Genomic DNA, 19,612 nt, shown 5'->3' on the forward strand with positions numbered 1-19,612 from the left:
CAAATGTATCTAATAGTTTGGCAAGAAAATTTCCCTTCTCCATTTCCCAGCTGCCTATAGATTTCATAGAATTTGGCCTTGCTACACACAAATCCCTAAAAACACATAACTACAAACTTGTTCCCCCTAGAAATTAATAGACACAAGCAATTTTAAATTCCAGGCATAGCCTAAAATTGCAGTTGCTGCAAAATAGTACCAAGCTGAAAATTATAAGTAGGAACAAAGGCAACAATTTATATACCACATGTCTGGAGGAAAATTAGCAATAATATCTTTAGTGTCCAACTTCATGTGGTCTAAATGGAAGAATAGTGATGTTACTACAATTGGTTTCTTTTCATTCTGTCTGTCCATCCCTCCCCTTTTCTGATATTACCATTCATATGAATGTTTACTTGTTTTAGGCATGCCCAATTTTGGGGGATCCTTTTTGGGTTTTCTTGGGATTTGTCATTTCCATCTCTAGCTCATTTTACAGATGAGGAAACTGAAGCAAAAAAGGATTAAGTGACTTTCTCAGAGTCACACAACTAATCAATATCTGAAGCTAGATTTAAACGCAGGCCTTCTTGTTTCCAGGCCCATTGCTCTATACACTGTACCACCTAAGTATTCCATTCATGTGAAAATGTGGCCATTTAATGTCTTATGACTTAATACCTTACTGAATTCTGGGAGTTTGTGTGTGTGTGTGTGTGTGTGTGTGTGTGTGTGTGTGTGCATGATAGGGCTTTTAACGCAGAAAATTGATAATTTTTTACATTATCAAATCTTGATAATGTATCAGAAAAAATTGCCAGTGAAAAGACAGTGTAGCATAATGTTAATAATTTGGTAAGAATTTTGTATTGCTTGTATTCTCAATGAGTGAGAGGGGAGTCAGAAAGAGGGAGAGAATTAGGAACTGAAAATAAAAAAAAAATAAATTTTTGAAATGAAAAATGTCCCAAGATTCCATCTCCTTTCCTTCTGATTTTTTTTTTTTTGCCAAAGAAACCAGTTACTACACTAAACAACCCTCTATCCTGACATTTTGAACCAACAATTTAAAGATGTCCTTGCCACTAGGAATTAGTCCCTAGAGGATGAAAGCCCAAAGTAACCCATTCCCAGCCCATAACTCCTTTCAAACACCCCTTGGGATTCAGAGGTCAGGGAACTGAACATGAACAATTCCCACCCTGAAGGCTCTATTCCTGATCACATGTTAGGAGGAAAGAAGGCAAAATCCAAGTTTATTTGCATGAAATGTCTCAAGTTTTCCCTAGAGCAATCTCACAGTAATATATATATATATATATATACTATCTATTTTTCTTACTTCTGTCATCCCAGGAGAAGCATCATGGCTTCGAGAAAAAATGGAAGTAGACTGAGAATCAGGAAGACTTGAATTCCAGTCCTCACATTGACATAGACTGCCTAAAAGCTATCCTCTAAGACAAGTTGCAGAATTATTAGTATTCAACACTGGGGAGTTTCCTTACCAAGTGCTCTCTAGTGCTCTCTATACTTAGAAAATCACAAGTTTAGACTATGCTCATGGCTCCCATATATAAAAGTTGTCTGTATTTACTGATAGGATAAAAAATTAATGATAGAAAAATAAGAAAAACAGGCCTCTTGTAATTCATGACCCTTTTATATTTGTATAGATAACCTCAAACTTTATCTTCCTAAATATTTCAATGTGTTTCTGGAACAGAATTTTAGTAAATGCTGCTTCTTAAGACCCAGTGTGGCAGAGTGTATAGAGCACCCATCCTGGGGTCAGGAGTACCTGAGTTCAACTCAGGCCTCGGACACTGATTAGCTGTGTGGTATGACCCTAGGCAAGTAACTTCATCCTTCTTCACTCCTCTTTTTAGAATAAAGTAGGCAGCTTGATCTAGTTTATGTATGTGCCATCATGTAAAACATATTTCCATATTAGTTGTGAAACAATAAACAAATCAAAAGAAAAAAAAAACATAAGAATAAAGTAAGTGAAAAAAGTGAAAAAAAAAAGGATCTTTAAATTGTTGGTTCAAAATGGCAGGAAAGAAGGTTGTTTAGTGGCAGTAACTGGTTTCTTTTGCAAAAAAAATCAGAAGGAAAGAAAATGGAATCTTGGGACAACATTTCAAAAATTTATTTTTTTTATTTTCTGTTCCTAACACTCTCCCTCTTTCTGACTCCCTCCTCACCCATTGAGAATACAAGCAATACAAAATTTTTACCAAATTATTAACATTATGCTACAGTTTCCTAATCTGTAAAATAAAAGTGTTGGACTTGATGATCCCTCCTAGATCTAAATTTATGACCCTATGCCAGTGGCCCTGCAGAAGACAATGTCTTCTGGCTGATTAGTAAAAGTATATACATTAGTAGGGCCTAATTTGTAATTTTTAGCAAATATGTACCCACAGAGAACCTCAATCCCTTTCTTGTGGACACTCCTATGTGCTACAATTTTTCATCCAAACGGATTTCTTCAGACAATCTGTGCTTTTCCTTCTCATCAAAACTGTTTCTTTGTGTCTTTAGTATTTTATATATATATATATATATTTTTTTTTTCTTAAAAATTATAACAATATATTTTGTTTTGACATGCCTTTATTTTCAAATATATGCCATTAGGGGTAGCTAGGTGGTGCAGTGGATAGAGCACCAGCCCTGAAGTCAGGAAGACCTGAGTTCAAATTTGATCTCAGACATTCAACATTTCCTAGCTGAATGACCCTGGGCAAGTCACTTAACCCCAATTGCCTCAAAAAAAAAAATCATTATATGTATATATATATATATATATATATATATATATATATATATATAATAGTACTTTATTTTTCTCCTAGATACATGACAAGAAAATTTTCAGCATTTATTTTTACAAGATTTTGAGTTCCAAAGTTTTCTACTTCCCTCTCCTTCTCTCCTCTCTTCATAATAAAACAGGCAGTTTGATCTAGTTTATGTATGTGCCATCATGTAAAACATATTTCCATATTGGTTGTGCAAGAATAAATAAATCAAAAGAAAAAAAAACAAGAATAAAGTAAGTGAAAAAAAAAAAAAAAAACATGTTTCAATCTGCATTCAGAGTCTGTCAGTTTGCTATCTGGTTACAGATAGCATTTTCTTTCCTGAGTTCTTTGTGGCTTAGATCATTGTGCTTCTGAGAAGATCTAAGTTATTTGTAGTTGATCATTGCATGATGTTTTTCTACTGCTGCTCATTGCACTTTGCATTAGTTAATACAAGTCATTTTAGATGTTTCTGAAATTTGCTTGTTCATTATTTCCTATTGCACAATAGTATTCTATTATATTCATACACCACAGCTTATTCAACCATTCCCTCCAGGACTTTATTCTTTAGAGATCCCCATCTATCCTGGTCTAAATTTCCCTGTAAAATTTCAGTATTTGGATTCTTCCTTATCCTTATCTTGAATTCTTTGAATATATGCTCTTCCCATAAAAAATTCTAGAGCATATGTCAGATTATAACAACAATTAATGCAGTAAAAATGTTGTTAACTTTTTTCATAACTTTTTGAATACTGATATGATTCAAGTTATAATTCCCCCTTTAGGGGCAACATGGACTAGAGGAAAGAGCACTGCATTTGCTTTCTATCTAGTTTTGTTAGTTTAAGAAAGATGCATCACTTCATCGTGGCTCCATGTTCTCATTTGGAATGGAGAGTCTCTAAGATACTTCCCAAATCTTTAAATAGTGCTTCAAAATCCCTTCCAGGTTTATCATTCCCTGTGTAAAATCTATGTGTTTATATGTTTAATCCTCTTGTTGCTCTTGTTGTAACTTCTCATTTTCTCGATGTTGTTTCCACTCTGATCCAAATCCTCATGATATTCAAATTTCAGCTTACAAACTTCCATATTTCACTTCTGTACACTCCAAAGCTCCCAGAGAGAGCCTTATTAGAAGGCCTTGACCTTGTATTCTGTGGCATCAGAATGGTGCTACTCTGAGTTTTGTTTTGTTTTATTTCATTTTTAATTTCTATTCTGCCAAAGCAGACTCCAATTTACTGTGTATGAATGTTATAGAATATTATTGTTCTGTAAAAAAAGGATCAGCGGGATGATTTCAGACAGGCCTGTAGAGATTTACATGAACTGATGCTGAGTGAAGTAAGCAGAATCAGGAGATCATTGTACAGCCAGATTATGCAATGATCAGTTCTGACGGATCTCAAAAACAAGGTAATTCAGGTCAGTTCCAATGGTCTTGTGGAGAGAGCCATCTGAACCCAGAGAGAGCCTGTGGGTACTGAGTGTGTGGATCACAACAAAGCATTCTCACTCTTTTTATCGTTCGTTGCTTGCATTTTGTTTTCTTTTTAATTTTTTCCTTTTTGATGTGATTTTTCTTGTTCAGCATAATTGTGGAAATATGTACAAAAGAATTGCACCTGTTGAATATGTATTGGATCACTTGCTTCTAGGAGAGGAGATAGAAGGGAGGGAAAAAATTTGGAATACAAGGTTTTACAAGGGTGAAATTTGCCTATGCATATGTTTTGAAAATAAAAAGCTTTAATTAAAAAACAAAGCAGATTTCACAAGCTTTAAGAATTTATTATAGCAAAGAAAAATGATGAAATATTGCATCTGATGTTATATGTCATATTACCCACTAGTTTATATTACTTCTTTACAAAGAAAAAAATCTGTTTTTTCCCTCCAATTGGACTTACAAAAACTTCCTAAGGGAAGATGAACAACTAGATGGGCTTATGTATGGGACCTGACTGCTTATTCAAAATAAGGAACCTGAATCTTAGTCAAGAAACTTAGTAGAGTCAAAGAACGAGTGATGAAAAGCTATGAACACAATGAAGATTTAAGAATAATCCTGAAGCAGGAGACAAAAGAATCATAGCTGCCCTTAGAAACTCAGAATCAGCAGGATTGCAAACAATGCCCATCCTAGTCCCTGCTGCCTTTCCTGCCACCCTCACTCGGTCAGTCCCCTCTCCCCCATCTAAATCAGCATATACAAAATATAGGCAGCAGTCACGGGATGAAATAAAAGAAAAACTATTATGCACCACATGCACTCTATCCTCGCCTCAAAAATAGCAGCTGAACGGCATTTCAAAACCCACGCTCAGTGCTGTGTACCATACTTCTGTCATAGCTGAAAGGCATAGAAATAGACTAGATTAAGAAACTTACTTTTAAACCCCTTCTTCTTTAAAACTAGTAAATGTGGCTTCGTGACAGCTAAGCATATTTTCTAAAGAATTCTCAGCTGAGATGCTGCCATAACACGGGACTGGGAAGTCATGTAAACTTGGTGCTTCGGGTCTTTGGCAAAGAGTAAAGGGAAGAGGACTCTAATTATATTATTTGATAATGTAAAAAACATCAGAAAAATATAGGAACACTGCTATTGATCAAAGATTTGTTGCATTGACTCATCTTCATCACAGAGAAAAGAGGAAAAAACCAGATCTTTTTCTTTGTAAAGAAGTGATATAAACTAGTGAGTAATATGACATATCATCAGATGTAATATTTCATTATTTTTCATTGCTATAAGAGAATTAATAGGGTTGGAGGAGTATGAATAGAAATTCTTTGGTTAAAAAAGGAGTAAATAAAAATTGTTAATTATGAGAATCATGCAGCATTTTCATAGGTATAATAATACCTCATTTTTCCTCATTTTTCTTTGCTACAAGAGAGAATTAATAGGGTTGGAGGAGTATGCATAGAAATTCTTTGGTTAAAAAAAGGAGTAAATAAAAGTTGTTAATTAGAACATTAGGACCATATAACATTTTCACAGGTATAATAACAAAATAACAATAATATATATAATAACAAAATAACAAAAAGAATCATGTATTTATATAGACCTTATAGTTTACAAAGTACATTATATCACTCATTTCATTTGACCCCAATAATAATTTATATGAGGTAGATAGACATTGTAAATTATTATTCCTATTTTATACATAGGACATGGAGGATCACACTATCAGCAAAGATTTGTTTAAGCTTTTATTTACTACAGCAAAAGAATTACAACTGATCATGATGTCCAAGAGCACACATATCTCCTTTAGGACAGTGATATGTAGGTGATAGTTGTTTAGGTGGGTATAGTAAATAAATGTTTGGATGGATTAAAAAAAGTGTTAACTGATGCTGAGTAAAATGAGCAGAACCAGGAGAATACAGGAGAACCAGGAGTACACAATAACAGCAATGTTGTTCTTTGATCAACTGTGATTGACTTAGCTCTTCTTAGCAATGTAATGATTTAAAACAATTCCAAAAAGACTTATGATAGAAATGCTATCCGTATCTAGAGATAGAACTCTGGAGTCTGAATGCAGAAAAAACATACTATTTTAACTCTTGGGTTATTATTTCTTTCTCATGATTTTTCCCTTTTGTTCTGATTTTTCCCCCACACATGACTAATGTGGAAATATCTTCAATATATGTGTAACCTTTATCAGGGGAGAATCTGGGGGGAAGGAAAGGAAAGGAGGGAGGAAAAAAATGAAATCAAAATCTTATAAAAATAAATGTTGAAAATCATTTTTACTTGCAATTGAAAAAATAAAATACTATTAAATGGAAAACAAAAATAAAAAAAATAAATAAGAAAAAAGAAAAAGCATTCAGTACTTATTTTCTTACTTTATGTCAGGTAATTTACCAAATGTCAGAGATAGAAATACAAAATCATCACAATCCCAAGACTGGCATCTAAGTGGCAATGCTGGGTCTGGAGTCAAGAAGTCCTAAGTTTATATCTGGGTGCAGACACTCATTAGCTGGGTGACTCTGGACAAGTCATTTAACCTTTGAATGCCTCAGTTTGCTCATCTGTAAACTGGGGACAATAACAACACCTATCTCCCAGGGTGAGGATCAAATGAGATAAAACTTGTAAAGTACTTAACAAAGTGCACATAATAGATATCATATATGCTTTTCTTCTTCCTACCTTCTCATCCTCAGAAGGTTTACATTTTAACAGGAGAAGAAAATCATACAGGGATATTTTGATTTAAGTGGAATATAGTAACAATATAGATGAGCATTTTTCTCCAGGCTCCAAGATAAAAAAATAAAATAAGAAAACTCTTCTTGTACATTTTCATATATCCAGAGAAAGTTCTTCATCACTACTTTTATCTAAGCATTCTTTTTTTGCCTATTACAGAATCATAATAAACTCTAGATTAACTCTTGGGTTTACATAATTTTGAAATGCCTAAGCACATGCATGCATACAGACACACATATACACACACACATCCTTATGTCTTCCTGGACTTGAAAAGAAACATGATCTTAATATTAACAATAGATAAAATATGTATGTGAAAAGAAAGCTCATCCAACAAATACAGAAGATACCTTAGTTTATCTTCTAGATTCTTCAGCAAATTTTAATTTATTAACTATCCAAAATCTTACTCCATAACTCAATAGATCTGTGTTCTTGTGGATGTAGATATTTTCTCTGATCTCTGGTTGAAAACAATTCAATCTGAGCTACCTCATGCAACTATAATATATATATATATATATATATATATATATATTCTTATAAATTCAACTTGGGGGATCTATCCAATGCATGAAGGACATTCCTGGAGTTCTCTTAATAATACATAGATATAACTGGAGCACATGGATTGTCCTGAGTTATCCTCTGCTTTCCCAATGTGATCAGCCCCCTCTATTTTTTTTTTTTTTTTTGGTGGCTCATTGATGTGATAGTTCTTCATCACTACTTTTTTCTAAGCATTCTTTTTTTTTGCCTATTACAGAATCATAATAAACTCTAGATTAATTCTTGGGTTTACATAATTTTGAAATGCCTAAGTACATGCATGCATACACACACACACACACATATAGATAAAACTTGCAACTATGCATTTCTACATTGTAATATGCTGCAACATAATAATAGTTATTATTATTATTACAGTGATGATCATAACTAGCATGTAAGAACTGTCCTAAGCACTTTACAAATATTTTCTTATTTTTTTTCTCAAAACATTCCTGGGAGGGTTATCCCCATATTGCAGATGAGGAAGTTGAGGCAAACAAAAGTTAAGTGATTTGGTAATTCTCCCCAAAGCCTACATACCCTCTCTATTGCCCATCAGATGACCTTCAGCTTCAATGCTATGGAATTTAGTATTCCATAGCTCTTCACAAATGTACCTATTTTGCAAACTAGGGAAAATTAAATCATGTTTGATTCTTTGTCCACGAGTGGTTTTTGCCTTTGTCATTAATTGATTCCTGAGTTGAGATGTGGTTGCTTCTCTTTAAGTAAACATATATTCAAAAGTCTTCTGGAACCTCAGATATGCTTCTTGGTGCAGAGGTTTGGAAACATGGTAAGTGAGTGGTTTGCAACTCTATGGATCTCATTCACTTAAATGGACATTTAGGTTAACCCAAGGCTGGTGAATCAGTCCTACTCTGTATTTAAGTGGAACCTCTTGTGTCTATAAACCCAATGTTGAAAACCAAATAAAAAGACACTTAACCAATTGATCTTTTTCCATTGGAGCATTAGCTTCAGTGTTTGGATAGAAAATCCTGATTCTGGTCAGACCAGTGGTCAGTAGGGGTAAATCCTGAACTGAACCAAAACCTTTTGCTGCAAGCAGTTCTCCGCCAAAACTGAGTTCAAGAGAAGAAGACTGAAGCTCTTGCTCTTCTGTCAAGCCTTTGACTAAGTCTGGGAGGGGTACAAATGCATGCATGATGTACCCTTCTCTGGGCTAATGGTTAGGAAGAATAAAAAAAATGTTACTTGAGTGATTTTATTCATCAGATTAAGTTAGAGCTAAAGAAAATAAATACCAATTTGTGATTGTATCAGAGCATAATTCATTTTTGTTTTTAAAATTTTAAATTAAAAATCTTATATATAAATATTTCAATATGTGAAGAATAACAAAAAGAATTGTACAGAAAGCTGTATAATAATGTAATATTTAGTTTTTAAGTGAATATTAAATTTCATGTGACAATAACAAAACCCCCCTGATTCTCTGAGCCCCTTCTTGATCTTCCTTCTACAGTCTATCTTCTATGTATCTGGATAACATTTCATCAAGTACTTTTCTTTCTTTTATTTATTTATTTATTTTGCATCATTAGCACTACATACCAAACTGCCTCCTCAATCAGAAGTTCTTCCTTATAACAAATAAACATAGACAAGAAAAATAAATCTACATATTGGTCATGCCTGAAAATGCATGTCTCTTCAATATCACCTCTTTTTCCCAAGTGAGAAGCATGCTTCATCACAACTCTTTTGAATTCATGATTGATTATTGTATTGATTAGAATTTTAAAGTCTTTCAGGTTTGTTTTCCTTTACAATATTGTAGTGACTGCTTGAACTGTTTCTCTGGTTCTGCCTTCTTCATTCTGTATCAGTTCATACTAGTTTTTCCAGATTTTTATTATTTTTATATTTGCCATTTCTTATAGTACAATGACATTGATTTACATTCATATGCCATAATTTTTCAGCCATTCCTTAGTTGATGGGCACCCACTTCGTTTCTACACCAAAAATTGTTTCTGTATTTTGTAGGTATAGTTCCTGCTCTTTGTCTTTGCCCTGTGGTGTATGTTTAGTAAGTAGTATTGCCAGGTTAAAGGGTATGGACAGTTTAGTCATTTCTAGACTATTGTTGCAAAGAATATGTCTTGCAACTTATTCATCACCCCCCCCCCCTTTTCCCTGTTTTGGAACTCTTCCTAGCATGCATCACCACTATTTTCATTAAGCAACTTGTTGATAGAAGAATATGAGAAAGGAAAATGATAAGGAGAGACTATAGCTCTTGGAGTTAAACATTACAGAAAAAGAGATCATCAGTCCCAAGAGGAGTCACATGTATTTCTTGACTTTGGTGGGTTGTTTTAGAGAGATGGGGTTTGAATCCCACCCAGAAGCTTCAGATCAAGGACTAGCTATCGCTTGTCTGTCTCTCTCTCACCCACTCCATTCCAGCACTAATTCAAACCATTCCTTACCTCAGAGCCTCTGGAGATTTAGATGTGAACTTTTTCAAGAGATTGTGGCTAACCCATGAAGCAGTCATTAATAATTTTTCATGTGTTCATTTCCCCTCAGCCTCAAGATGGGATACAAGCCTAGAGACAGGAATATTTTAACAAGCAAGGGGAAAAAGTTGATGGGAAATATGTCAGAACATCCCCAAGAGCTGTATAGCTTGCAATATCTCTGATGTCTGCCCCTGTGTAAAAAGAAATATGATTTGTACTTCTGTGGAAAACAGAGGCAGATTACTGCCCATGGGAAGAACAGACAATCAGACTTTTGTTCCCAATGGTTGATTCATTATTTTAATTTATTTTTACAAGGAGAAAGAAAGAAAAGAAGAAAGAGACAGAGACAGAAAGACGGAAACGGAGGGAAATAGAGGTAGAAAGAGAGACAGAGAGAGGGGAAAGGAGGGAGGGGGGGAGAGAGAGAGAGAGAGAGAGAGAAAGAGAGAGAGAGAGAGAGAGAGAGAGAGAGAGAGAAGGAGGGAGGAGGGAGGGAGAGGGAGAGGGAAAGGGGGAAAGAGGAAGATTGACAGAGAATCAGAGAGATAGACAGAGACAGGAGAGACACAGAGAGGCAGAGAAAGAGATAGAAACAGAGACAGAGACAGAAACAGAAACAGAGAAACAGAGAGACAGACAGACAGATTGACTGACAAAGAGACAGACAGAAAGAGGATGAGAGAGTGAGAGTGAAGGTCATATTGGTTGATAATCTCAAGTAGACTGGACTCGTATTTCTCTGAGTCACATTTAGCTTCTCTGTGTATGGAGTAGTCAAATCAAGATTCCAGAAGAGCTTAATTTTTAGAAGGAAGAAAAGAAGGAAAAGGAAGAGGAAAGGAAGAAGGAAAGAAGGAAAAGGAGAATTAGCAGGAGGAGGAAGAGAAAGAAAAGGACGAGAGGAGAGAAAGAAGAAGAAAAGAAAAGGAAGAGAAAAAAGAGAGCGGGGCGAAAAAAGAGGAGGAGGACAAGGAAAAAGAGCAGAAGATGAATAAGGAAAAGGAGAAGGAACTAATCAGTGTGAACAAAGAAGACCAAGAGATTTGACTCTCAAATCATTCATCATTCCCATAGACCCCACTAACTCACAGGTCTGGTCTGAGATAATGAAGAGTTCCCAGTAAAAGTCCAACAATAGATTTTTTTTTCTTTCTCCTAACTGCTAGCTCTAACCTGGATCACTAATAAACAACCTTCTGTTCAGTCAGTATCCCATGTTCCAGTGCATACTATAACCAAACCAATCTTGCCTATACCTTCTGTCAGGTCACCCGTCTGGGCTCCTTACTACTCCCAGCATCAAATCTAAATGCTTCTCTCTTTCTAGCTTTCAAATTCTTCCATATAAAATCAACCCTCAATAATTCATTTGATTTTCCTACTCATTGCATTCTAACCATACTTTCCATTTCAGACACATTGGTTTCCTCAGTTTCCATCTTTGCTGATGTGGCTTCCTCAGTTGAAATGTCCTTCTTTATACTCTCAGTTTTATAAACTTTATTTATCTTTAAGTCTTAGCTGTAGACCAGACTTTTTAATTAATCTTTTCCTGTTTTCAGTCTTCTTATAGACTTGGAGTGAGGAGAGATTTGAGTTCAGATACTATTTTCTGACATTATTTTCTTCCTTTGCCCTCCCTTGCTTTCCCTTGCCTTCCCTTCCTTTTCCTTCTTCCTTTTATGAATGTGGAGGTCATGAATTTTTGATTTATGATTAGTAAATGTTTGATTTGTATACCTGTTTTATATTCCTGTATGCCCAGAGCCACATAAAAATTTCTTGGGTGAAAAGGGGTCTTGAGTAAAAAAAGTTTAAGAAGCTGGGTTCTAAAGGCCTCCCATATTTCAATTCTTCTGGTAAAAAGCAAGACTGTTTTCACCTTTAGTTTGTGTGGAGATTCCAAGACTTGTTAACTTACTCATATTTTTCTTAGAAGATATTAACCTAAATTCATATTTTGGCTGAGGGCTGTGCACAGCTTCACCACTGATTAATAGAATTCATTCTAGAACTCATAAAATCCTGGTTCAAATTCTAATTTAATACTGTACATTTATTACAATTTGTTTTATCTAAAATTTTTTTCATATCATCCTGCTTTACAAAATTATTTGTGCAAAATAATATAATACTTGTAAAATTGCTCAAACATCTTTTGATAATTAATATATAAGCCAAGCATTGTTTAAAACACTTATTTAAAAATCCAACATCAGTGCTATAAAAGGTCAATGCCTAACACATTGACCAATGAATAAATTATCAAAAGATAATGATCAAAAATCTCTAAAAGTAGGAATTACTAACTAATAACTATATTAAAGACTGCTTCATTTATAATAAGAAAAATGCAAATCAAACCAAAATTTGAGGTTTTATCTCATATCTAGCAAACTAGAAAAGATGGCAAAAAATAAAAAGAGACAATGTTGGATGAGCTATGGAAAAATAGGGATATTCATATATCATTAGTAGGACAATGAATCAACTGGATCATTCTCAAAAGTCACTTCAAATTATGCTAAGAAAATGACTAAGATGTCCATATTCTTTGACCAGAGATACAGAGAGATTTTTTTTAAAGTTCCCTTTATACCAAAATGTACTTTTTTTTTTTTTTTTTTTTTTTGGCATAGTAACACTTTTTTGCTAATAGTGAAGAACTTGAAACAAAGAGATGCCCATCAAATGGAAAATGACTTATAAAAAAGTGTAGTCATTGAATATAATGTAATATTCTGACTGAATATCCAATATCTTTAATATCCAATGAAGAATTCATATAATGAAAACACATATAAATTGATTCAATGAAGAAAAAATGAGGGAAACCATATACAAAACGACAACAACAAAGTAAATTCAGAGAACAAAAATAAAGAATTAAACTGAACTTCAAATAATAGTAATAATAATAACCATGCTTGTGGACAATAAGAGAATGGACCTCTGTCCCTTTTTTGCAGATATTGAGAAACATGGATGTGGAATATTATACTGTCAGACATAGTTTTTAATCAATTACTTTCTCCCTTACTCCCTTTCTTTCATCTATCCTTTTTTGTTTCTCAGTGGATAGGGGAGTGGGAAGAATATATTTTTAAATTAAAATGTTATAAAAACAAAACATAAATTACAATTTAAAGATAAAAAATCATTGGCTAGTATATAATTACTTTCTAATCTGATTTGATGACAGTAATCAAAGCCAAAATTCCTACTATCATTTGTTTTTCCAGAGAAGGCTTAAAAAAAGAACCAGAAATGAAATATACAATGCCATCCTCCTAAAGAAGATGCTCTTGCTGTTTGATTACATTTTTACTCACTCTTATTTTCTTTCCTTCTCTGAGAATCTGGGAAAAGGGGCCTTTCCTTTCTTGGGGACATTCTAATGATATTCTGGGAGTGCTTTCCATTTTTTAAACACTGTATGAAATGACAAAATCCTTAGATGAATGTGGGTGAAGGGTGAGTGGGAGGTAGTAAGAAAGGTGAGACTCAGAAACCATATAATATGGTCATAAAAACTACCCTTATCATTAATTCAGGCTTCAGTTAATTTGGAAGCAAACTCGAATTAGAAGCAGTATGGCAGAGTGAAATTAAGGCAGTGTAGCAGTCAGGAAGAACTGGACTCAAGGGTCACTTCTCCCAAAGGGATCTTAAATGAATTTCTCCACTCATCAATAGCTCAGGAAACTCTAAGGCAAGAAGAGAGTTACTAATTGCATTAATGAGGGAATTTCTTCCCTAAGTGTTCCCCATACCAATAAAATTATAGGTTGAGAAAGAAAGGAAGAATGAAAGAGAGAAAGAAAGAAAAAATAAAGAAAGAAAAAGGAAGAAAAAAGAAAGAAAGGAAGGGAAGAAGGAAGGAGGGAAGGAAGGAGAAAAGGAAGAAAAGAAAGAAGGAAGGAAAAAAGAAAAAAGAAAAGAAGAAAAAAGAAAAGAAAGAAAGAAGGAAGGAGACAAGGAAGGAAGGAAGGAAAGAAGGAAGGAAGGAAAGAAGGAAGGAAGGAAAAAAAACAGGCTAAAATTCAAGAAGAAACAATTTATAATGAAAAACTTTCCTTAATAATTATCCTAATTGGAAGGCCAATAATATTGTGCCCTAACAATGTTCTATTTCCATATCTCCTTCCTCTAGTCACAGAAAGAAAATTAATTGGACAGGCAAACTCCTACAAGTCTCTCATCAAAGTGAAGGAATGCTTCAATCCAGCACTTCACATTGTGCCAGGCACATAGTAGATACTTTATAAATTTTTATTGATTGATTGAATCCTCACAACTTGGAAAGCTGCAATAGCACTTTCTTCACAGTTCACATGAGGATGCTCTTCTAGGTCCATTCAGGCAGGAGTGCTGACTCTTCCTCTGGACTAAGATGTAGTCCTTTAACCTGGGGAACATGTCTTCCTTGAATGGACAACACTGAGTATTTTCTCATGACAATCTGCTCCAGTTAAATCGAAATACTTTGCATATGTACAGTCTTTTGCAAATATCAACACATTCTCCAATTTGAGCCTCAAAACAACCTTAAGAAATAATAAAAAAAGGGTTAGATATCATTAGTCTGATCTTTCAGACAAGAAAATTGAGGCTCAAAACGACTGTGACTTATTCTATGTCATCTAGCTAACAAGAGACAGCTAATGATAATAGAAAAAGTGGAGTAGCTGAGTGCGGGCTGATTAGATTAGAGTAGCTAATCTTTAAATGGAACAGCAATGCCCAGTGGAGAGTAGCCTCTGACTCAGGAAGATGGGTTCAAGTCCCCTGTCCGACACATCCTGGCTGTATGATCCTAAGCAGGTCACAGTGTTTGTTTGCCTCAATTTCCTCATCTGTAAAATGTAGATAATAATAGCCCCTCCTTCCCAAGGCTGTGATGAGGATCAAATGAAATAAGAATTGTAACATAGTTAGCTTTGATTTTGGCACATAAATGCTATATAAATTTTGTTGTTGTTGTTCTCTAGGCAATTCCTCAAGATTATAAATTGCAGAACAGGTGTCAACCTGCATTGGGAGAGGGTGTCTCCATTGGGGAGTTCCCTAAAACAATAAAATCACAGCTCCTGATATTTAAAACAAACAAACTGACTAACCAACTTTAAATAAAGCTTGACAATTCACAATTCTTTCTTGACTATAACTCTTTAAGGAAGACAATGCAAATAATATGAGTAACCCAACTTTGAGCCTCCTAAGTTTGCTTAGTATGGAGCTCTCTGTGTCCTGACTGTGTAAGTGGTATAGACACCTTTAAAACTAGTGAGAATAAGCTGGTTATTCTCTTTCCACCATCTTTTTGGCAGTACTCTTCTCAGTGACTCCTATCTTTCAAATTCGGGGAAAGGACTCTCCTGTCTCTTCTCCCCTTCTTTTGCCTCTGTTCTGAGAAATGAGGGTGTTTTTGCTTCATGCAATTTGCTCAGATTGGGGGTTATTCTTCTGATTTGGGAAGTCCTATTTGGAAAGTTCATGGTGACCTTGGGGCCAGGATTGCAGGTGGGGCAGCCAACCAAGTTTTCAGCAAGTTAGTCCTGAGAAGTCATGGTACTTAACTTGACTTGAATTCCAGGAGGATTTTAACATGGAACTAGAACAGCTACAATCCGATTTCTTAAACTGTCGGTTATGACCCCATATGGGATCTTCTACCTGAATATGAGGGCAAAAGTATGATTTATTATCAGTAAGTGTTTGATTTTATACCTATTTTATATTCCTGGCCCCACACAAAGTTTTTTTGGGTGAAAAAGGGTCTGAAGTAAAAAAATGTTTTAAGGAGCTCAGCTTTATGAGAATAGGAGCTAAGCTATCAACCCAAACTCCTTCTTTTCCTCAGAGATGGAAGTGGTACAGGAAGATCATGTCTCCTACATTTTGGGGTGAGGAGAGGGAAATGTGTTGTATTTTTGTGATAATCTTTTAAAATAAATATTTATTTACTCATTATAAAAGCTCCATTGTGCTATATATATGCATATATATGTATGTATGTATATAGATAGATATGACTCTCCCATCTTATAGATAAGTAAGCTGAAGCCCAGAGTGGTGAAATAATTGATCCTCAGTGACATAGCTAAGTCCTTATGAGGACTAGCACCTAGTTCTCTATTTAGGGCTTTTTCAACTACAACAAAGGATCACAGATTTAGTGCTAGAAGAGACCATGGCATTTAACTTTCTTATTTACAGATGAGGTAATTGAGACTTATAAAGGGTTCTTGTCCAAGATTACAGAACAAAGAAGTGTCAGAGATAGAATCTGAACTCAAGCCATCCTGACTTCAAATTAAATGTTATATCCACTGAGTTATATACAACTCCTTTTCTCCATTCTCACAGCTGTTGCTCTAGTCAATGTTTTCAACACAACCCCATCTGGACAAAAGCAATAATAGCTTTCTAAATAGTCTTACTGCCTCAAGTCACTCCCCATTCCAATCCATCTTTCACTTAGTTGCTAAAGTGATTTTTCTAAAGCATAGGTCTCACCATCCTACCCCTTATTCAATAAGCTCCAAAGATTTCCCACTACTTCCAGAAAAAAACAAAACAAAACTAATCTCTTCTATTAGATATCTAGGCAGCTGGATGGATAGGGTGCCAGGTCTGAAGTAAAGAAAACTTATCTTCCTGAGTTCAAATCTGCTTCAGACACTTCCTAGCTGTGTGACCCTGGGCAAGCCACTTACCCTTATACGTCTCAGTTTCCTCATCTGTAAAATGATCTGCAGAAGAAAATGAAAAATGACTCCATGTCTTTGCAAAAAAACCCTAAATGGGATCACGAAGAGTCAGACACAACTGAAATATGAATAAACAACAAATGCTACCCAGTTTGCCATTCACAAATTTTGTGACCCAACAATTTTAATGAATCTTATCATTTGTTGAAATATTTTTTTGTGACTAATCTATTGTATTTTCTTGTTTTTAGGAAGGCTAAACCACACTGGTCTTGGTAGATGAGGATCTAGTCCAGTCTTATAACTCTCCTGAGGAATATCTTCCACTGTGATATTTGAACACAAGAAACCCCACCAGGATCTCAATGGGGTTTTCCTTGATGTCTGACATGTATCCACAGACCTTTTAATAGAGTATTTCTTTTGCTATAATTTCTTGACTTTTCTGGGTTTTTCCTCATTCATTAGTCATGACTGATGCCCTAAATGAAGAATCAAGGTTTATTAACTGGGTTTGTGTATGTATGTGTATATGTGTATGTGTATATGTATGAGAGAAAGAGAGAGAGAGAGAGAGAGAGAGAGAGAGAGAGAAACAGAGAGAGACAGAGAGAGAGACAGAGACAGAGAGACAGAGACAGAAAGACAGAGACACAGAGACAGAGATACAGAGACAGACAGAGACAGAAAGAGAGACATAGAGACCGAGGCAGACAGAGACAGGCAGAGACAGAAAGACAGAGAGAGACAGAGACAAAGAGACAGAGACAGAGAGATCTTTGGCATTCTGTTGAAATCTATGAACCCCCTTCTCAGAATAACATTTTTAAATGCATAAAGCAAAATGCATAATGTTATAGAAGAAGCTAATTACATAAAAATAGTAATCAACATACTTTTAAAGTCACAGCTTGCAGAGTAAGGACCCTTGCAAAAGAAGACAGAAAAAGACAGGGGATACACAGAACCTGTGGAAAGCTGAGGGAAATACTGAGACCACTGGACATCTTTATCAGCAGAAGTGCTGACACTGGTGTTTGTTATAGAGTGGCTGGCTGGGTGAACACTGATCTAACTTCTTGGAACCAAACCAAACCTCTGTTAGAATGAAATCAGACGATTCTGCTTCTTTGAGACCAGTCCACACCATTTAACAAGAGCAGCCTGCTATGTCCCAAGTAGAGATGGTCACCCAAACATGGAAGACTTCAGGCAAGAGACCCATCAATCACACAGTTAACCAAAATTAGCCTCCCAATTGGCTCCTAAGGAGGGCTCTATTTGCCAATATCTTGAAGAGGAGAAAGTCAAGGGGAATTTCTCATACTAGAGGGACCAGCAGAAGTGTTGAGAAACCCATTGACAAGAGGTGGGGAGGTTAGGGTGTAATGTTGTTAGACAGTGTTCTAATGCACAGGGTATGTGTTCCATTTGCTCACTGTATATTTTGGCTAGAAGATGAAGTAGGATTCCTATCCACTGGAGTACTGAGAAATATTCTCATTACACATCTGGATTTATAGTTGTAATTGCAATGCAGAGACAATAGCATATGTAGCAAATTAGACATAACACTATCTTTTCACAATATGAAGAGCTAACTTAGTTACTGGGTGGAGTAGCTTGGGATCCTGATTCACTAAGAGATCCTTTCCAAGTTACAGTTTTCCACATTGCCCAACTTCTCATGCTTATTTCTGGGGCTTGCCTAGATTTTAAGCTACACAGGGGTACCTGTGATCTGAGTGATACCTAGATGGAGGATTATGGACAGTTCACACTCTGATAAGAAAGCCTCTGAAATATTCCATCCTCCATAATTCTTGTCAATGTCTATTCATAAAAATCCTCCATGATAGGTGCAACCAACTAATGAAGATCTCCCATTGGTTCTTTTTATCTCTTCAGAATACTAGTATAGTATCCCAAGATGATCATCACATTTCTCATCTCCCTACCTGAGCAGGACATCTTCTTTATTAGACCTACATGTCCTTCATAATGTCATCTGTACCATTTCTCATAGTCAAGTATTTGGTAATGGCTTATAGTCATTTACCCCTATCATGTGTCAGCATTACTTTGTGGCTCACTTGTAATTATGATCTTTCCAAAACTGTGCTGTGTCATGACATGCAACCATATAAAGTCACCAGGAAAATATTGGCATAAAAATGAGCTTTTTGTGGTAGCTAGAAGCTCGAAATAATTGAAAATGCCTACATAATTTTTGAATTGCAGTGATCTTCTACTTATAAGACAACCAGTTAAAATAGAAAGGCATGCTAATGATGTTTCAATAAGATTTTATTTTTGCCAAGATTCCCTTTAAAAAGATGCCTCTCTCTATATCTCCAGTCTACACAAGTATTCACTAATTTATTTGGCCATCCAACAAATTTATTAAATACCAGAAAACATTTTATTTAAGTCTTACTATAGCTTATGAGGACTACACATATGCTTATCTCCATCTTATTAGTAAGGAAATAGACTCAGTGATTAAATGATTCACTTATAGTCAGACAACTGAAAAACATCAAAAGCAGGACCTGATATTGGGTGTTCTTAACTCACAGTTCCTTGAGTTCCTTCCAATATTATGCTACTTCTCCTTATATCCCAATAGTCTCTAGCTTTGGGGAACTAAATTAAGAAGGCACATAAACATGAAAGAGAAAAAAACATAAAGCAACATTTAATTGCCACCAGAAGGATGGAAGGAGACACAGACAGATTACGAAAGCCAGGTACTCAGAAAAACTTGGATCGCTTACTGAATATGTACTGAGTAGG

The sequence above is a fragment of the Sarcophilus harrisii genome, chromosome 1 (assembly GCF_902635505.1).
Source record: "Sarcophilus harrisii chromosome 1, mSarHar1.11, whole genome shotgun sequence".
NCBI classification, from domain to species: Eukaryota; Metazoa; Chordata; class Mammalia; order Dasyuromorphia; family Dasyuridae; genus Sarcophilus; species Sarcophilus harrisii.